Here is an 8,396-nt window from a genome sequence, read left to right as displayed (position 1 = left end):
AGATTTCCATCAACAGATGAATGGATAAAGAAGATGTGGTATATATATGCATGGAATATTATGCAGCCATCAAAAGAATGAAATCTTGCCATTTGCAAAGACGTGGATGGAACTAGAGGGTATTATCGTAAGTGAAATAAGTCAATCAGAGAAAGACAATTGTCATATGATCTCACTGATATGAGCAATTTGAGAAACAAGACAGAGGATCATAGGGGAAGGGAAGGGGAAAGGAAACAAGATGATACCAGAGAGGGAGACAAACAATAAGACACTCTTAATCTCAGGAAACAAATTGAGGTTTTCTGGAATGGATGGGGGTGGGAGGGCAAAGGTGGCTGGGTGATGGGCATTGGGGAGGGTATGTGCTATTGTGAGCACTGTGAATTGTGTAAGATTGATGAACCACAGACCTGTACCCCTGAAATAAATAATACATTATACGTTAATTAATTAAAAAAAAGAAAGCTGGAAGTACTTAAGAGAAGAGTTATGCCTATAGGGGTTTCTGCTGTGCAAATATGTGGGAGTAAACCCACTGACACTGGGAAATGGCCCTGTGTATTATATGCAGTCTAATAAAATTACTCATATATGACTGAAATAATGCATTCTCATGAAAATATCTCTTAGTCCTAGGTTAAGCAGGCAGCCCATTTTTGTCCAGGAGAGAGCCCTCACCCTTGGCCTTCACACAAGGAATCAGATCCAGCTCAGATCATTGGATAAGACTTTAGTTCTTAAGAACGAAAAATAAAAACATTTGTGTCATGGTATGTTAATTCTTTTGACTAGAATCCTCTTAAATATGAAAGGATGAGAAATTACAAAAGTAGGCTAAAAATGTTACATAAAAATTACTGGATGGAAAGGAGTTAAAATAACATAAAAGATTTTTAAAAAAGATGCCCTTCAATTGATGAATGGATGAAGATGTGGTTCATATATACAATGGAATATTAGCCATCAGAAAGGATGAATACCTACTATTTGCATTGACATGGATGGAACTGGAAAGGATTTTGCTAAGTGAAATAAGTCAAGCAGGGAAAGACAATTATCACATGGTTTCACTTATATGTGGAACATAAGGAATAGCGCAGAGGACCACAGGGGAAGGGAGGGAAAAGTGAATGGGAAGAATCCAGAGAGGGAGAAAAAGCATGAGAGACTCTAGACTCCTGGAACCAAACTGAGGGTTACGGGGGGGGGGGGGGTGGAGGGAATGGGTAACCAGGTGATGGTATTAAGGTGGGCACGTGTGGTGATGAGCACTGGGTGTTATACATAACTAATGAATCATTGAACACTACATCAAAAACTAATGATGTAATGTATGGTGATTAACAAAACAATAAAAAACTAATGATGTACTTTATGTACATCATTGAACATAATAAAAAATAAAATAAAGTAAAATAATAAAATAAAATAAAATAAAATAACTTGCAAAATGTCTAATATAGTTGTAATCTGAACAAGTAGCACATAAATAATAAAAATATAAACTAGTACTTCTCAACCAATTTGTAAAAATGATTCTTTTTCTCAGAAAGATGTAGCCCAAACAGACAGAAACAACTAAAACTAAGGCAAACCCTCATCCTTTTGATATACAAAGTATGCCTTTCCCATAGCAGGGCCTTCAATGCCACTACACTCATCTCCAGTAGCCCCTGCTCACTCAGGGACATATCACTCTCCATCACAGCAAGGCACACCATCATCCCACACTAGGATTTCTGACCATTCCTTAGATCCATTTAATAAAGTAGTATACTGTCAAGAGTCAATACTACTGAATTTGTGGCAGAACAGGATGCTCCAGACTTGATGAAATGACAATTTGAAATCTTCCCAAACCTAGTTGATATCTCTTGCTGCAGAAATCTCATCATAAATGGTCATTTCCTTTCCTTTGTGATAAGTCATTTGTATATCCTGTACTTTAGCACCAAGTTCCACTAAGGGAAAACTCAAAAAAGGAGGTCAAGAAAGAGAAGGGGAAGGGATGCCTGGGTGGCTCAGTCAGTTAAGCGGCTGCCTTCTGCTCAGGTCATGATCACAGGGTCCCGGGATTGAGTCCCACATCAGACTCCCTGCTCAGCGGGAATCTGCTTCTCCCTCTCCCTCGGCCCCTCCCTCTGCTTGTGCGTTCTCTCTCTCTCAAATAAATAAATAAATAAAATCTTTTAAAAAAGAAAAAGAGGGGGTTTAGGGGTGAGCAATAAATGGAGCAAGGATGGAAAATATCATTGCTGAGGTAAGGGGGTATTATGAAAGTGATTATGAAAATGTGAGTGATTATATTTCACAGTGGGGAAGCAGGTTGCCCTGGCTTTGTGGGAAGGCTTTCCCTACAACAAGTTTGCTATATTATCCTCTATGTGACTACTGAACAATGGACAAAGAGTTTGTAGTGGAACTGTCTAAACAAAGGTCCTCCAGAATCAGTCCATGTTGGATGGAGAAGAGAGCCTAGGTCTAGGTTGTAGTCAGGAATCAGTCTAACAATTGATGAGATTTTCCACAAAATATGGCCACATCCTTGGATTTGCTGAAGGTAAAAAATAGTTTCTGGTAAACAGACCAACCAGAATTTATCCTTTGCCTGAGAAAACCTCCTCAAGTTCTTGCTACATCTGACATTCTCTACCCATACTAGGGTCATTATAGCTATTCCAGGCAGCTCCATATAACCTCAAAGCCTTCCCAGTATACATTCTCAATTCATGCAGCTTTAATAAATTTTGCACAGAGGTCCTCACTAACATGCTCCACATCTTCATCATTGTCCTACTATGACAAAGGGCCATCTCCACACTTAACTCTTTTAGAACTAGGCCCTGTATTACATAAAAAAGAGAAATTGATGGGAAATATCCTTTAAGAAGCTCAGATAATCAATGAATTTGAAAATAGGTCAATTGAAATTATTGTCTGAGGAGCAGAAAGAAAAAAGAATGAAGAAAAAATGAACAGAACCTAAGAGACCTGTGGAAAACATCAAGTGTATGAACATATGCTTAATGGGAGTCCCAAAAGGAGAAGAGAGAGAGAAAGGGGAAGAAAGAATGTTTTGAAAAAATAATGGCCAAAACCTTCCCAATTTTGATGAAAGTTGTGAGTCTACACATCCAAGAAACCGAAAAACTCCAAGTGGATAAATTCAAAAAGATCCATACTGAGACACATTATAATGTTCTTGGACACTGCCATTTTTCCTGGTTTTGAAACCACACAAAACATTTAAAAATCTTATCCAAGCCACCCATTTCTCCGCAGATCCAGCTATATATCTCTAACCATTCCAAACACAGCACCCCAGATCATCACATATTTGCAAGAGGAGGTTGAACAGGTTAAGTGGGAAGGGATAATGACTAGGATGCTGTAGACAGGGCAGCAAAAGCTCTGAAAAATCTCTATTCTCTTTGGCTTCCAGGACCACAAACATGCTTTTTCATTTGCCTGAATACTTTCCTTCTATTCTTCACCAAGTAATTCCTAGTCACTCTACAGTTCTCATCTTATAGGCTGCTTATTTTCCCTGGGATGTTTTCCCTGACCATACTAAACTAGGTTATATTCTTCTGGTCCATGCTGAAAGAGCACATGAATCAATAAGAGGCCCTATCCCCTCTTACTTGTAACTGAACATTTAATGCTCTTCCTTCATTACTCAACTGTGAATTCACTGTTTTAAGCCCAGTGTCTTGCCCAATGCTTAAAATTAGTAAGTAACTTAGTAACTATTTCTGATTTAAATAAATAAAGTACCTGGCCCAGAGTAGATGACAATAATGTAGCCATTGCTATGGCTGCTACAATTCTAGTTTGGAACAAGGGTTGTTGGAGGAGAAGAGATAAGGAGGTACAAAGAGAACATTGCAAATTGCTGGACACTCAAGAGGGATTGGTTTTGAGGGAGGAAATTGCTCATTATTTGCACCAACACTGACTTAGAAGAAACCTGGGAATAATTCCAGATCTTTTTCTTTCAATCCCCAAATACCAGCAGTTACCAACTGGAATTTACATCCATGTTTCATCTCTCTCCCTACTCCTACTCCCAGTTCAGCCACGCTGAACTGTATACACGTCCTCTCAGACTCCAAATCTCTACCTCTGTGCTATTACCCTTGCCTAAAATGTCAATCATACTCCATGTGGAACACTCCATATCATCCCTTAAGTTTCAATTCAGCTTATTGTAACAACATTTACTGGGCATCTGTTATGTTCTAGGCACCATGTTGCACACACAGAATTAAAAAAAAATGCGTGGGGGAACTTATGTTTGTCCATACATTCATTGCACTAACTGTCTTGGAGTGTTCCTGGTACCTGTCTGGCTGAGAATCTCACAAATGCAGGTCATCCATGTACACATTTGCTGAATAAATAAATAAGTGAATGAATGAATTCCCTTTCTCCCTTTTCTCAGCAATTGGGAAAGGTGCTGGTGAAAACAATTGCAGATCTTTTACTTATCTCTTACTCTCTCCCCAGGGAAGGTGTCCTTGTCAGTAGATATGTTTAATAGCCAATTTAGTAGCATCAGCTAAGTAATAGAACCATGAGGTAAAAAGTAGAGGCTGGATTTGTTTATGGCTTTGGCTATGCCATATGTACATAGGTTTAATTTTAATGAATTCTCAAATTTTCAAACATCACCAAGCTTGATTGTAAGTATTGAAACCCTTTCCTGTCAAATATCAGTATTTGTAGGATCACTGAAAAATGTATAGTCTTGTTGAATCATTATTTTTGTATACCTGAAACTAATATAGCACTGTATGTTAAATATACTTGAATAAAAGCAAATATTTGGGGGATCATATATTCTTTTCCTTAAAGTTTAAGTGAGAATAATAACAATAATGATTATTGAGGACTACTATATATGGGATGCATCAATCCTGTAATGAGAATTATTAGCTGAAGTTTTCAGATAAGAAAAATGAGACTTGGAAAAGTAAAGAAACAGGTTCAAAGTTAAAGTGAGTCAAAGAGTTTAGTGAAAGAGTATAGACTTAAATCAAAGCATGTGTGTCTTCATGGACTGTGTCTTATGCATCACACCTTTCAAATCACAGATTGATAGTTCTAAAAGCATCTTTAGCATAACTGGAGCCCAGGTGTTGAGATGGAGGTAATAGGCAGGTATGGAAATTAAGCAGTTTCGTATCCATCATGAAAATGTATCCGTATGAAATAAGAAAGTTTACTGGAATGAATATGATGGAAGCTCATGTTTATAATCTTTAATATACCAATATTTTATTTAAGCTCAGAAAAATATGAGTGGAATGGAATTTATTTAATATAATAGATATCTGTGGCTCAGAAAATGAGTTCAACTTTATCCCTTTTCTCTTTAATAGACATTAATGATGATGCATTGAATATAGTTATACAGTTGGTTTTATGAGCTGCTAGTTTGTTTCCATGATTTTATGTTATTATTTCATTATATTTTCCACTTATCATAAAAGTAAAACATTTATAGAGAAGATAAAAATATATAGAATAACAATGATAAAGCCACAAACATGTCATTACTACATGACAAACATTCTGAGAGAATTACACAAAGTCAGATATCATTAAGGTTTTGGCATATATCTGCCCCCCCATTTTTTTACTCTGCACATGTTTTTTGGGATGTATAAAAAGTATTTTACATTATTAAGATAACATTCTATACGTAGTTTTGCATTCAGTATTATGCAAGACTTTATTAAGGCTTTATTTTTCATATTTCATATTATTGAAAAGCAAAAATAAAACACAAGCAAAAGTGATATGAAATACAAGAGTAATAAAAGATATAGCCCTATAAAGAACCTAAACATTCTATAAATACTGCATTGAATAAAATCTGGAACTGGCTAAAAAATTAAATCATGGCTTGTAAACAATATGACACTATATCAAAAATCAAAGAACATCATTGAAAATTACATGAGGTGACAACTGTGATGATAAAAGCCTACAAGTTAAAGATGGTAGAGCAAAAAGATGTAAAGAATATTGTTGACTTGCCAGAATAGAAATTGATGACCTGATATAGTATTGTGATAAATAAACACATATTCATTACACTTGTAGCTCAATGAAATCTTACCTAACATGAAAGCAATAGTACTTCAGAGGTGTTAAGATGGCAGAGATGTAGGGGGACCCTAAGCTTGTCTTGCCCATCAAACACAGCTAGATCATTATCAAATCATTCTGAACACCCAAGAAATCAATCAGAGGTCTGAGAGAAAAAAAGCTGCTAGTTTATAAGTAGAAACGTGACCACCTTTTGTAAAGTAGGAGGTGTGGAGAGTTGACTTGGGGGAGATAGCTGTGGGAACGGTGTCAGGGAGGGAGCCCTGTTTACAGAAACCACCACAAAGTATTATAAGAAGTAGAGGATAAAATCTGAACTTTTAGAAGTCCACTACCATGGGGGACATGCCTGGCTTAAAGGTGTGAAGCAGGGTGGAATACCATGAGTGACGGCATGGTCTGAGGATCCCCTGGGTCATAAGAAGAATGGGGGGCACCAACATGCTGCACTGTTCTGAAGAAGAGAAGTGGGGAAGCCAGCTGAGAACAGTGAGTCTTGGTGCTGGCTTTCTGCTCTGTTTTGCCATAAACAGTGAACTGCTGCACGGTCATGTGACTGCTTTCCTGGGATGGGCAGGCAAGGGACAAAAGCGTGGTAGGACCATTCCCCAGAAAAACAGCATGGGTCCACACCATGGGAGTCCCCAAGATTTGGAGTTTTGAAACTCAGTCATGCACGTGAGATAAAAACAAAACAAAACAAAACCTTGGACACAAGCAAGGTGAATGCAGGGTTCTGATGGAATCCAGGGTCACAAGAGGGGTGATTGCTCTTCTGTGAGGACTCACTGAGGAGTGGGGGGCAGAACTTTCAGCTCCAGGGCTAGAGAGCAGGGCACCACCATATTCACCCAGCCCATCAGTGTGGAGTAGAGGCTGGAGCTGCATACACCAAGCCCCACACACCTGCACCCTGAAGGCACATCTCCAATAGGACAAGTCCACCTGAGAATCAGCCCGACAGGCCCCTCCCCCAGAAGACCAGCACAAACAACCTGTTCACACCAAGTCTACTGTTCATAGGTCAACTGTGCAAAGCTTCAGCTCTAGGGGAAATAGGATCTAGCTACCTCTTTCTTTTTACTCTTTATTTTTTATTATTTTTTTCATTACTTTTCTTATTTTTAATTCCATTTTATTTATGATTATTTTTAATTTTTACTTTTATATATAATATTTTATTTTATTTTATTTTTGGATCTAGATTTTTTAACAAGCAGACCAAAACCCAGGATCTAGGTTTCTTTTTTTTTTTATTTTAATCCCCTTGATAACTTTTTATTGTATATGGACATTAATAAGCAAAAAAGCATCCTACTGATTTTTAAGAGTTTGAACTATTACCCAGTGTTTGTTAATCAATTGTATATCTTCTTTTTTTCTTTTCTTTTCTTTTTGGACAAAATAACGTGACAGAGAAATTCACCCCAAAAGAAAGAACAAGTAGAAATCATGGTCAGGGATTTAATCAATACAGATATAAGTAACATGTATGAACTAGAATTTAAAACGATTATAAGGATACTAGCTGGGCTTAAAAAAAAGCATAGAAGACACTAGAGAATCCCTTACTGCAGATATAAAAGAACTCAAATTTAGTCAAGCCAAAATTAAAAATACAAACCCAAATGGAGGTCATAAAAACGAAGATGAACAAAGCAGAAGATAAAATTATGGAAAATAATAAAGCTGAAAAAGAGAGGGAAAGAAAAGTAATGGGCCATGAAAGTAACCTTAAGGAACTAAGGGACTCCTTAAAGCATAACATTCATATCATAGGGGTCCAGAAGATGAAAAGAAAGAAAAGGGGGCAGAAGGTTTTTTTAAGCAATTGTAACTGAAAACTTCCCTACCGGGGGAAGGACACAGACATCAAAATCCAAGAAGCACAAAAGAACTCCCATTAAATTCAACAAAATATCATAGTCAAATTCACAAAATACACAGACAAGGAAAGAATCCTGAAAGCAATGAGGGGAAAAAATGTGTTTAACCTACAAGGAAAGACAGATCTGTTTTGCAGCAGATCTGTCCACCAAAATCTGGCAGGTCAGAAAGGAGTGGAAGGAAATATTCAATGTGCTAAATGGGAAAAATGTGCAGCCAAGAATTCTTTATCCAGCAAGGCTGTCATTCAGAATAGAAGGAGAGATAAAGAGTTTCCCAGACAAAAACTAAAGGAGTTTGGGACCACTAAATCAGCCCTGCAGGAAATTTTAAGGGGGATACTTTAGACAAAAAAAGAGCAAAATCAACAAAGACTAGAAAGGACCAAA

The sequence above is a fragment of the Eumetopias jubatus genome, unplaced genomic scaffold, assembly GCF_037043125.1.
Source record: "Eumetopias jubatus isolate StellerSeaLion01/CBP00866 unplaced genomic scaffold, mEumJub1_p1.0 scaffold_11, whole genome shotgun sequence".
Taxonomy (NCBI): Eukaryota; Metazoa; Chordata; class Mammalia; order Carnivora; family Otariidae; genus Eumetopias; species Eumetopias jubatus.
The sequence above is the reverse complement of the archived record's forward strand: the minus strand, read 5'-3'. Positions refer to the sequence as shown.